Below are 12426 nucleotides of genomic sequence, written 5' to 3' on the forward strand. Positions count from 1 at the left end.
CAACAATCATTACTACCAATTTCAGTTTTAAAAATAACTAGCATGGATTTTTAAATTTGGAACACCACATGCATGGTATCACAAGCGCCGGCCCCGGGGTGTAGGAGTAGCGTGCCTGCATCTTACCCGGAAGCCCCGGGTTCGAATCGCGACCCAGTCAGGGATTTTTACCTGGACCTGAGGGCCGGTTCGAGGTCCACTCAACCTACGTGATTACAATTGCGGAGCTATGTGTCGCTGAGACAGCAGCCCCGGTCTGGAAAGGCAAGAATAACGGCCGAGATAAATAGTCGTGCTGAGCAGCGGTAGGCCAAGTGCCTTCGGGGCTGTTGTGCCATGGAGTTTTTAGTTTTTACGGTATCACAAGCAAATGTTTAGAATTACGGAGTGATTTTGCATTCCATATTTATCAGTACCCTCTGGGATGTAATGCTGTAGTTCTATTGAGAAACCAAGGATTTTAAATGCATCGGAGTCAACAGTCTGTATACTTTTTTCCAAGAGTTGCATAGCCCCGTCGTGCTACTAAAAAAAAAAAAAAAGAAACAGCGCAACATTCATGAACAGAAGCAACAGAGTTTGAAGGGGATACGAATGCTTGGCTTGCGTGAATGTGGAATTTCGTAATCCGCAAAAGGCCTTATCTCTGATTCCAGTCCTTTAGTTATATCGCTCATACATACGTCATGTGTAACAAAATGTAAAGTTTCAAAACACTGCCATGAAGAATTCCCCTTTTAATGATTACAGCATCAAATAACACTTCACCTGCTCCAGCTCTTTGAGTTCTCCTTCCTAGAAATATAGCCACCCATTCAGTCACTATTTTGTCTAGTCGTGTTGCTCTCATTTTTTTCGATAATCTCCCGTGACCTACCTGACAAGAAGTCTTGGACAGGTCAGCAGCGATACATTCTATTTTGCCTCCTGAATCCAAACCATCTGCTATACCTTGGTGGAATCCCACAATCTGAACCTTACTGGAAAAACTTTTCCTAAACACGAAATGGCTTCTATCATACCAGCTAGTAATTTCATGAACATGCCTAATATAATCAGAAAAAATTTGCTTCCCACAACTTACATGCAACACATGGCAAGCTGACTGGCTGTAATATGTTTATTACCCTTCCTTTTGTACACTGGAGCTGCTGTAAACCCCCTTAACCCCATGGCACTACAGCCCTGAAGGGCCTTGGCCTACCAAGGGACCGCTGCTCAGCCCGAAGGCCTGTAGATAACGAGGTGTCGTGTGGTCAGCACAACGAATCCTCTCAGCCGTTGTTCTTGGCTTTCTAGACCGGGGCCGCTATCTCACCGTCAGATTGGAACTGCTATAGCAATTTTTAAATTAATTTGGTAGAGCTCCTTCATAAAAACAGTAATATGATGAATAATTCAGAAACGATACTATTTCCCAACCCAAAAATCTTATCACTTCCAGATCCACTTCAGCTTTTTATCTTATTGTAAACTAGCTGATGTACCCGTGCTTCGCTGCGGAATTATACATTTTATACAGAATTTATACAGAATTATATGCTAGGTATTGTACACGTTGTGAGTAACATTGTATTAAATTGTACAGTTCTTAACATTACCCCAAGAAACGGGACGGGAAAGTCACCATACGTCTTTTCTCATGTGAATACTGGGTTAGGGAATTTTCGTTGTGATAGTAGGCCTTCTTGCCTACCCATCATTCACAATCAAGTTGGTGAGTTTTCATTATAATGGCAGACACACACTCTCCACCTGCCCTTTTTACATCCTCAAAAAGACTCACAATCCATTTGGGGAGTTTTCATTATAATGGCAGACACTAATTCTCCACCTGCCTTCTTTACATCCTCAGAAAAACTTTCTTGGTGGTTTTTACAACTGAAATCAACATAGGTCGTTACAATGACGTCAGTCGGAAATTCGTGATTAAAAACTAATAAATAATAATGTTATTTGCTTTACGTCCCACTAACGTCTTTTATGATTTTCGGAGACGCCGAGGTGCCGGAATTTAGTCCTGCAAGAGTTCTTTTACGTGCCAGTAAATTTACCGACACGACGCTGACGTATTTGTGCATCGTAACTTACCACCTGATTGAGCCAAGATCGAACCAGCCATGTTGGGGTCAGAAGGCCAGTGCCTCCACCGTCTGAGCCACACAGCTCGGCCTACGATTAAAAGCTATCATATGAAATACTCCATCAAATGAAAAATCACACATTTTTCACTTTTAACGAACAGTATTACGCTGCCGATCTAACAGTCCAAAGTTCCAGCGCTGGAATGACCAGGCCGCAGACAGCAGTGAACACTCCTCTGCCATTATTCCGTTAAGTGTGCACACTGCTCATTCCAATCAGCACCTCAGAGTAGGGATCAAATACCTGTAATACGATGACGAACCAGTGTGTTACGAACAAGCAGTATCAGAAAATGTATCAACCAGAAAAATGGCATGCTAAAGCATAAAGTTATCTAACTCCTCAGCTATTTCCCACCAATATTCAGACAGGCTGTTATACTCGGCACGCAGCAGTAATCCCATCTATCGGAGATGAGTAGCAGCAGAAGACAAAGAACAATCAATGGTTAATGAAATGTTATTTTAGATCTTATGAGCTGTCGATATTGTAGGCCTTCACATTTAGTTTTCTTCCAGCTCTGAAATACCACTCTTATACTCGGAAATTATATTCTCCAGGCTATAAGTTTTATTATGTAGTACTTTGTGATTAAAAAAAGAAATGGCGTATGGCTTTAGTGCCGGGAGTGTCCGAGGATATGTTCGGCTCGTCAGGTGCAGGTCCTTTCATTGTGACTCCTGTAGGCGACCTGCGTCATGATGAGGATGAAATGATGATGGAGACGACACATTCACTGGGCCCCTGTGCCAGCGAAATTAACCAATTAAGGTTAAAATGCCCGACCCTACCGGGAATCGAACCCGGGGCCCCTGTGACCAAAGGCCAGCACGCTAACCATTCAGCCATGGAGCCGGACACTTTGTGGTAGGATCAATAACATAGGTATTTTAAAATTAAATTTTTGGCTCCTCACCCTAAACTGCCATTATATCCAGGGTGAATAAAATTATTTACAGCCTAGACTGTAGTTTTTTATTCCCCGACTCTACATACTGATTTTCATCGAATTCTGTTCACTCAGGTTTTCATGGGTCGGCGTTGATATAGACTCAGCAACACAAATACAAATTCATCAATATCTCTGTTACCGTAGCCGGTAGGGTAAAATGTGTGAGACATAAATGATTGGAAATTTAATTCTATATAACTTTAGTTAGGTAGTATTTATCGACAGGACCACTAAGCATATATATTTCTTTCTTTCTTTCTTTCTTTAATTCTTTCTTTCTTTCTTTCTTTCTTTCTTAATCTGCCTACCCTCCAGGGTTGGTTTTTCCCTCGGACTCAGCGAGGGATCCCACCTCTACCGCCCCCAGGGCAGTGTCCTGGAACTCGAGACTTTGGGTCGGGGATACAGCTGGAGAGGAGGACCAGTACCTCGCCAAGGCGGCCTCACCTGTTATGCTGAACAGGGACCTTGTGAGGGGATGGGAAGAGTGGAAGGAATAGACAAAGAAGAGGGAAGGAAGCGGCCGTGGTCTTAAGTTAGGTATCATCCGGGCATTTGCCTGGAGGGGAAGTGGGAAACCACGGTAAACCACCTCGACGATGGCTGAGGAGGGAATCGAACCCCCCTCTTCTCAGTTGACCTCCAGAGGCTGAGTGGACCCGGTTCCAGTCCTCGTACAACTTTTCAAATGTCGTGGCAGAGCCGGGAATCGAACCCGGGCCTCCGGAGCTGGCAGCTAATCACACTAACCACTACACCACAGAGGCGGACTAATTGCCAATGAATGAATAAATTGGTGGTTTCATAACGTAATGCTTATGCACGTAAAATCGGCATAAACTGTATACCTCAACAGTAGAGTAACTCCGCAGACCCTGTCCAGGCGGACATTCTGAGCCCTCCACCATCGTAATGCGAGTGGCCGTCCACTGAGCTATTCATGAAGAACAAAAAGGAGCCTATTAAGGATATTTTACCTGCATATGTCGACGTCGTTTTAGGTAGAGGTGTCTCCCCCTCATTTGGAATGGTGTCATTCGACAAAGGATGAGCATTATGAATTTTTCAGTGTCTTATCATCGTCGATGTACTTTTACTATCGCTTTTTAATATGTTATCACATCATGTGCATTTTACTCATTTGTCTGAAAGCTCTTCAAAGTAGTCCCAAGTCCATGAACCTTTTCTACCGGCCATTGTCTTCTCTGTCTGAAGTAATAACAAGTTCGTCTATTATAATAATGTATTCATAACTATTAATGAGAAAATAATAACTCGTAGCATACGAAAAACATGTTAACTATCGGTACTTGAAAGTAATGATTAACAACATTAAGCCTGCAAAACACGACAAAGTTATACAGAAACGCATTTCTGAAGAGCGGACAGAAAGTAAAATGCAAAGTTAAATATTAACGAAATGAACAGCTTACCATAAAATTGCTTTTACCAATCTGTTGTGCGTACTACCAGAAAGACTATTAAACAAATGCTCTTTCCATTCACAGAGAACGTTGTGTACATCACCACACATACATAAATATACTGAGTGTACCTAGTAGTAGTCTACTGCAGTCGCTTATGTGCGGCCAGTATCCAGTAATCGGGAGATAGCGGGTTCGAACCCCACTGTCGGCAGCCCTGAAGATGGTTTTCGGTGGTTTCCCATTTTCACACCAGGCAAATGTTGGGGCTATAACTTAATTAAGGCCACGGCCCCTTCCTTCCCATTCCTAGGCCTTTCGTATCCCATCGTCGTCATAAGACATGTGTGTCGGTGCGACGTAACGCAAATAGAAAGAAAAAAAGGAGTCTATGTGTGGGTTCGCCTGACAGTTCGGACAGGTTCGATACCGTATCAAGCCGGCTCGAGCCTGCGCGAACTTGCGTATCATTCGCCCATCACTAATAAACAATTTTGTCACAAATTAGGAAAAAATGATAACGGAGACTCATGAGATGTTGGTGCAAGCTTACAGAATAGAAGCCGTAAGCGGAAAATGTGTTCACGACTTTCGGGATGGACTGGAAAACTCTTGATGACGCGCCACGTCCACTCCGTTGAGTACCGCAGCTTCTTGTAAATATCTTATTGAATAGGCGTACCATTTTCAATTTCTGAATAATTATAATAAGCACATCATCACCAGACATCACACACTTCAGGACATCTAATTATATGTATGATTTTTGTGAAATACTTCCCCTTCTTTACAGTATTTCCAGTATCAAAATAATCTAGTTCTTTAATTATGATTCCACATCACTACCATCCCTAACAATGTATTTGCTTTTCCTATTCCAGATCTTAGAAATACACCGACAGCTATGTCAGAGGAGTCCAACACCACGTCAGGAGAGACTAGACTGGAAGAGCACTCTGACAGCCCTTCAGCCACCTCCAGAAGAAGTGCTACCTCTATAATAGTCCTTAGTGACAGTGATTCGTCCGAGTCAAGAGCAGTACCTGATGTTACTTCGTACCCGTATCATTCAGGTGAATACAATGGAACCTTTATTTCCAGTTATCGAAATCTCGAGATATAGAGAATACCGTATTTTGAGCATGTATAGCGCATAAGTAAATCATATGTATCTACGAGCTTATACTGAATACAGTACTTTTTACAGTGTCTAAAATATACTAACAAATTCGTATTTTGCAGCATCGCTTTAGTTATGACCCTTGAAAAGTAACTTTTTTAGAAGATGGAATACAGTACATGCAGTAGTGAAACAAGTAATACCTCCGTTAACACCTTTGGAAAAAATCTGTTAGTGCGTTCTTTTTTTTTTTTTTTTTTCTGTTAACCTTCTTTTCTTCCATATACTTTTCAACAATTTATTGCTGTGAGAAATACTGTCATTTTTATTCGACTGACTCTGTACGTAGGTTCAAAACCACGCAGCCAAGATTCGTAAATGGAGCTTGTCCTCCACGACTAGCGGGGTTACTTTCGTACGTGACCAGTAATGAATTCACGCCCGAAAAGCAGCGAGGCTTCACCGATTTTCCGATCACTAGAAGTTTGTTTTTCGATTCCCTTCATATTAACTCTAAGCATCACTGTAAACCTTTCGTTACTTGTTAACTGTTAATCACAAACTGCAGTACAAATGCTGTATTGCATAGTCAATGTTATACAAAATTCGAGTTACAGAGTATTTTTTGCTTCAAGGGAGGAAATGTTTTCTTCGAGAAATCGAGAAATTCGTGCAACCGAATTTCGAGTAATAGAGAAACTAATATGGGTGGAGAATAGGACAAACGCTCTGGAAATTGAAGTTAGTTCGAGATACTGAAAATTCGAGTAATGGAGGTTCGAGACATCGTGATTCGGCTGTATGTTTACTTCATTATTTTTTGCTCTATGCCTAAATATTCGTTACTTTGTCTCTGAAATCGACAATCATTACTACCAATTTCAGTTTTAAAAATAACTCTCATGGATTTTTAAATTTGGAACACCACATGCATGGTATCACAAGCGCCGGCCCCGGGGTGTAGGAGTAGCGTGCCTGCATCTTACCCGGAAGCCCCGGGTTCGAATCCCGACCCAGTCAGGGATTTTTACCTGGACCTGAGGGCTGGTTCGAGGTCCACTCAACCTACGTGATTACAATTGCGGAGCTATGTGTCGCTGAGACAGCAGCCCCGGTGTGGAAAGGCAAGAATAACAGCCGAGATAAATCGTCGTGCTGAGCAGCGGTAGGCCAAGTGCCTTCGGGGCTGTTGTGCCATGGAGTTTTTAGTTTTTACGGTATCACAAGCAAATGTTTAGAATTACGGAGTGATTTTGCATTCCATATTTATCAGTACCCTCTGGGATGCAATGGTAGTCGTATATGTGTAGTTCTATTGAGAAACCAAGATAAAAAAGCATCGGAGTCAACAGTCTGTATACTTTTTTCCAAGAATTGCATAGCGCCGTCGTGCTAAAAAAAAAAAAAAAAAAGAAAAGAAAAAAAGAAACGCAATATACATGAGCAGAAGCAGCAGAGTTTGAAGGGGATACGAATGCTTGGCTTGCGTGAATGTGGAATTTCGTAATCCACAAAAGGCCTTATCTCTGATTCCAGTCCTTTACTTATATCGCTCATACATACGTCATGTGTAACAAAATGTAAAGTTTCAAAACACTGCCATGAAGAATTCCCCTTTTAATGATTACAGCATCAAATAACACTTCACCTGCTCCAGCTCTTTGAGTTCTCCTTCCTAGAAATATAGCCACCCATTCAGTCACTATTTTGTCTAGTCGTGTTGCTCTCATTTTTTTCGATAATCTCCCGTGACCTACCTGACAAGAAGTCTTGGACAGGTCAGCAGCGATACAGTCTATTTTGCCTCCTGAATCCAAACCATCTGCTATACCTTGGTTGAATCCCACAATCTGAACCTTACTGGAAAAACTTTTCCTAAACACGAAATGGCTTCTATCATACCAGCTAGTAATTTCATGAACATGCGTAATATATTCAGAAAAAATTGCTTCCCACAACTTACATGCTACACATGGCAAGCTGACTGTCCAGTAATATGTTTATTACCCTTCCTTTTGTACACTGGAGCTGCTATAAACCCCCTTAACACCATGGCACTACAGCCCTGAAGGGCCTTGGCCTAGCAAGGGACCGCTGCTCAGCCCGAAGGCCTGTAGATCACGAGGTGTCGTGTGGTCAGCACAACGAATCCCCTCAGCCGTTGTTCTTGGCTTTCTAGACCGGGGCCGCTATCTCACCGTCAGATTGGAACTGCTATAGCAATTTTTAAATTAATTTGGTAGAGCTCCTTCATAAAAACAGTAATATGATAAATACTTCAGAAACGATACTATTTCCCAACCCAAAAACCTTATCACTTCCAGTTCCACTTTAACTTTTTATCTTATTGTAAACTTGCTGATGTACCCGTGCTTCGTTACGGAACCATACATTTTATACAGAATGTATACAGAATTATATGCTAGGTATTGTACACGTTGTGAGTAACATTGTATTAAATTGCACAGCTCATAACATCACCCCCAGAAACGGGACGGGAAAGTCACCATACGTCTTTTCTCATGTGAATACTCTGTTAGGGAATTTTCGTTGTGATGGTAGGCCTTCTTGCCTACTCATCAATCACAATCAAGTTGGTGAGTTTTCATTATAATGGCAGACACACACTCTCCACATGCCCTTTTTACATCCTCAAAAAGACTCACAATCCTTTTGGGGAGTTTTCATTATAATGGCAGACACTCATTCTCCACCTGCCTTCTTTACATCCTCAGAAAAACGTTCTTGGTGGTTTTTACAACTGAAATCAACATAGGTCGTTACAATGACGTCAGTCGGAAATTCGCGATTAAAAACTAATAAATAATAATGTTATTTGATTTACGTCCCACTAACTTCTTTTATGGTTTTCGGAGACGCCGATGTGCCGGAATTTAGTCCTGCAAGAGTTCTTTTACGTGCCAGGAAATTTACCGACACGAGGCTGACGTATTTGTGCACCGTAACTTCCCACCGGACTGAGCCAAGTTAGAACCAGCCATGTTGGGGTCAGAAGGCCAGCGCCTCCACCGTCTGAGCCACTCAGCTCGGCCTACGATTAAAAGCTATCATATGAAATACTCCATCAAATGATAAACCACACATTTTTTTACTTTTAAAGAACATTATTACGCTGCCGATCTAACAGTCCAAAGTTCCAGCGCTGGAATGACCAGGCCGCAGACAGCAGTGAACACTCCTCTGCCATTATTCCGTTAAGTGTGCACACTGCTCATTCCAATCAGCATCTCAGAGTAGGGATCAAATACCTGTAATACGATGACGAACCAGTGTGTTACGAACAAGCAGTATCAGAAAATGTATCAACCAGAAAAATGGCATGCTAAAGCATAAAGTTATCTAACTCGTCAGCTATTTCCCACCATTATTCAGACAGGCTGTTATACTCGGCACGCAGCAGTAATCCCATCTATCGGAGATGAGTGGCAGCAGAAGACAAAGAACAATCAATTGTTAATGTAATGTTATTTTAGATCGATTTTATGAGCTGTCGATATTGTAGGCCTTCACATTTAGTTTTCTTCCAGCTCTGAAATACCACTCGTATAGTCGGAAATTATATTCTCTAGGCTATAAGTTTTGTTATTTAGTACTTTGTGATAGGATCAATAACACAGGTATTTTAAGATTAAATTTTACGCTCCTCCCCCTAAACTGCCATTATATCCAGCGTGAATAAAATTATTTACAGCCTAGACTGTAGTTTTTTTATTCCCCGATTCTACATACTGATTTCCATCGAATTCTGTTCACTCAGGTTTTCATGGGTCGGCGTTGATATAGACTCAGCAACACAAATACAAATTCATGAATGTCTCTGTTACCGTAGCCGGTACGGTAAAAATATGTAAGACATAAATGATTGGAAATTTAATTCTATATAACTTTAGTTAGGTAGTATTTATCGATAGGACCACTAAGCATATTTCTTTCTTTCTTTCTTTCTTTCTTTCTTTCTTTCTTTCTTTCTTTCTTTCTTTCATTCTTTCTTTCTTAATCTGTTTACCCTCCAGGGTTGGCTATTCCCTCGGACTCAGTGAGGGATCCCACCTGTACCGCCCGCAGGCCAGTGTCCTGGAGCTTGAGACTTTTGGTCGGGGATACAGCTGGGTAGGAGGACCAGTACCTCGCCCAGGCGGCCTCACCTGCTATGCTGAATAGGGACCTTGTGAGGGTATTGGAAGAGTGGAAGGGATAGACAAGGAAGAGGGAAGGAAGCGGCCGTGGTCTTAAGTTAGGTATCATCAGGGCATTTGCCTGGAGGGGATTGGGAAACCACGGAAAACCATTTCGACGATGGTTGAGAAGGGAATCGAACTCCCTCTACTCAGTTGACTTCCCGAAACTGAGTGGACCCCGTTCCAGCCCTAGTTCCACTTTTCAAATGTCGTGGCAGAGCCGGGAATCGAACCCGGGCCTCCGGAGCTGGCAGCTAATCACACTAACCACTACACCGCGGAGGTGGACTACATACATATTTGGGAACTAAATTTTAGGCCTTCCCCTAAACTACCATTTCACTCAGCGTGAATAAAATGATTTATAGCCTAGATTGTAGTGGCTCATTCGCCGACTTTCCATACCGATTTTCATTAAATTCTCTTCAGACATATTCTTGTGATGTGCGTACAGACAGGCAGACAGACAGACAGACAGACAGACAGAGATGACGACAAATTAAAAAGTTCATTTCCTTGTTACTAGGGGTACGTCCAATACAGAAATACTATTCTTATAAATTCTGAGCTTTGTCCAGACAACTGTTATTTCATCCATATAGATATCTTTGTTTTCATAATTAAATTTCAATACTCGTTATTAGTTACCTCTTCCACCTGGAAATATCGCCATATCCACCTATCTTTACGTACTGCTGACTGAGTACTTCTGCCTTCTGTAAATCCCCACATATAGGCCTACACTCTTCTTGTTCATATATTATCCCTGAAATGTGTCCTCCTCTGCCTTAAATTTTCTATGTGTATCATTCCATTTTGCACTAAAATTCATATGACTGCCAAGTATGCTTGCCATCATGTGATCCTTAGCTGACTTCTTCACTAGATTCAATTTTCTAGTAAGATTCTTCAATATTCCCTTACTTCCACAAACATTCCGAATTTTATTTCCACCGAGCTCGATAGCTGTAGTCGCTTAAGTGCGGCCAATTTCCAATAATCGGGAGATAGTGGATTCGAGCCCTACTGTCGGCAGCCCTGAGGATGGTTTTCCGTGGTTTCCCATTTTCACACCAGGCAAATGCCGGGGCTGTACCTTAATTAAGGCCACGGCCGCTTTCTTCCACTTCCTAGGCCTTTCCTGTCCCATCATCGCCATAAGACATATCTGTTTCCGCGCGACGTAAAGCAAATAGAAAAAAAAATATTTCCTCCAAACTTCATCTCTTTCTTAGTCCCTTTATTTCTCTGTTATAATAGCTGCCTCTGTGGATCAGTGATAGAGTGTCGGCCTCCGGATCCCAACCAAGATAGCGGGTTCAAACCCGGCAGAGGTAGTCGAATGTTTCAAGGGTGGAAAAAATTCCATTCAACACTCCATGTCGTACGATGTCGGCATGTAAAAGATCTCTGGTGACACATTTGGTGTTTACTCGACAGAATTCATTAAATCTCAGCAAGAGAGTTTTGGTTTACTCGGTCTGCCATCTAGTGGGCCTGCAGTAAACGGAACGTCGAAATTGACGAGCAGACAGCCAGATGGCGTCAAATTGAAATGTCTGCACACGGTAGCTGTGGCCATACGATTATATAGGTCTTTACCATTCCTTACCACCAGTTTTCACATTGCTCAACGATTGCTTTATATCCATCCCATAAACTGTTTACATGTTTATTTACCATTTTCCACCGATCATAATTACTTTCCAGAATCTCTCCCATGACTCTCTTATCAACTATGTGGTACTGTCTAACATTCTACTAGTGCAACCTTCTTTCTATCGCATTTTTCTTAACTACGACCAAACGAGCTTCGTGACCACTTATATCACCTATCACTTAAGTCTCTCTATAGAGCTGATCCGGTTTTATCAGCGCCACATATTCGATGACTGAGAACAAACATCAGTTTTGAAATTTTACCATCAATGTATATCTCACTTCGACCTATCAAACCTCTGCAAGTGTTACAACAATAAATCTGATGTATTCATGCCAGGAAGCACTTCTGATGATTTTCAATGCTCTGGCATTAGTTGCTTTGCTAAATGCGAAGGTTTCATTTTGATTTGTAACTCCTTTCTAGATTATACCAAATAATGTAAGAACTACGTACACACTAATTTTCACAAAAAATAAGATCTTTAAACACTTCTCCTGAAAAATAATGGATTTTGAATTGTAACCCTTTCGTTCTAGGCCATCGTATTCTCCCCTCTAGTTGGTTCTATCACTTTCTGATTCAGCTGTCTTTCCCAGATTAACTGATGTGCCTTTTGTTGTTCATTTGTTCTGCCATTCGCATTCCCTTCCCAGTTAACATTCGATAATTAATGAAGACTTCCCGTACAAACATGTTTCTTTCAGTGTCATTTCCTACAGAGCTGATTATCATATCAAATACACTGGCGGAAAATGAAATCCCAACATCAAGAAGACGTTAGTTTAAAGGAACGCAATTAAGGCTAAACAACTGTCTTGGTAACATATTTAATTGAAGTTTCCAGGTCACAGGTTGAAGTATGAGCGGTAAGATATGTGACATTAATACCCACTGCTGTCGCCAGAATTTTGTATGCAAGCATG

Source organism: Anabrus simplex, chromosome 2, assembly GCF_040414725.1.
Source record: "Anabrus simplex isolate iqAnaSimp1 chromosome 2, ASM4041472v1, whole genome shotgun sequence".
Taxonomy (NCBI): domain Eukaryota; kingdom Metazoa; phylum Arthropoda; class Insecta; order Orthoptera; family Tettigoniidae; genus Anabrus; species Anabrus simplex.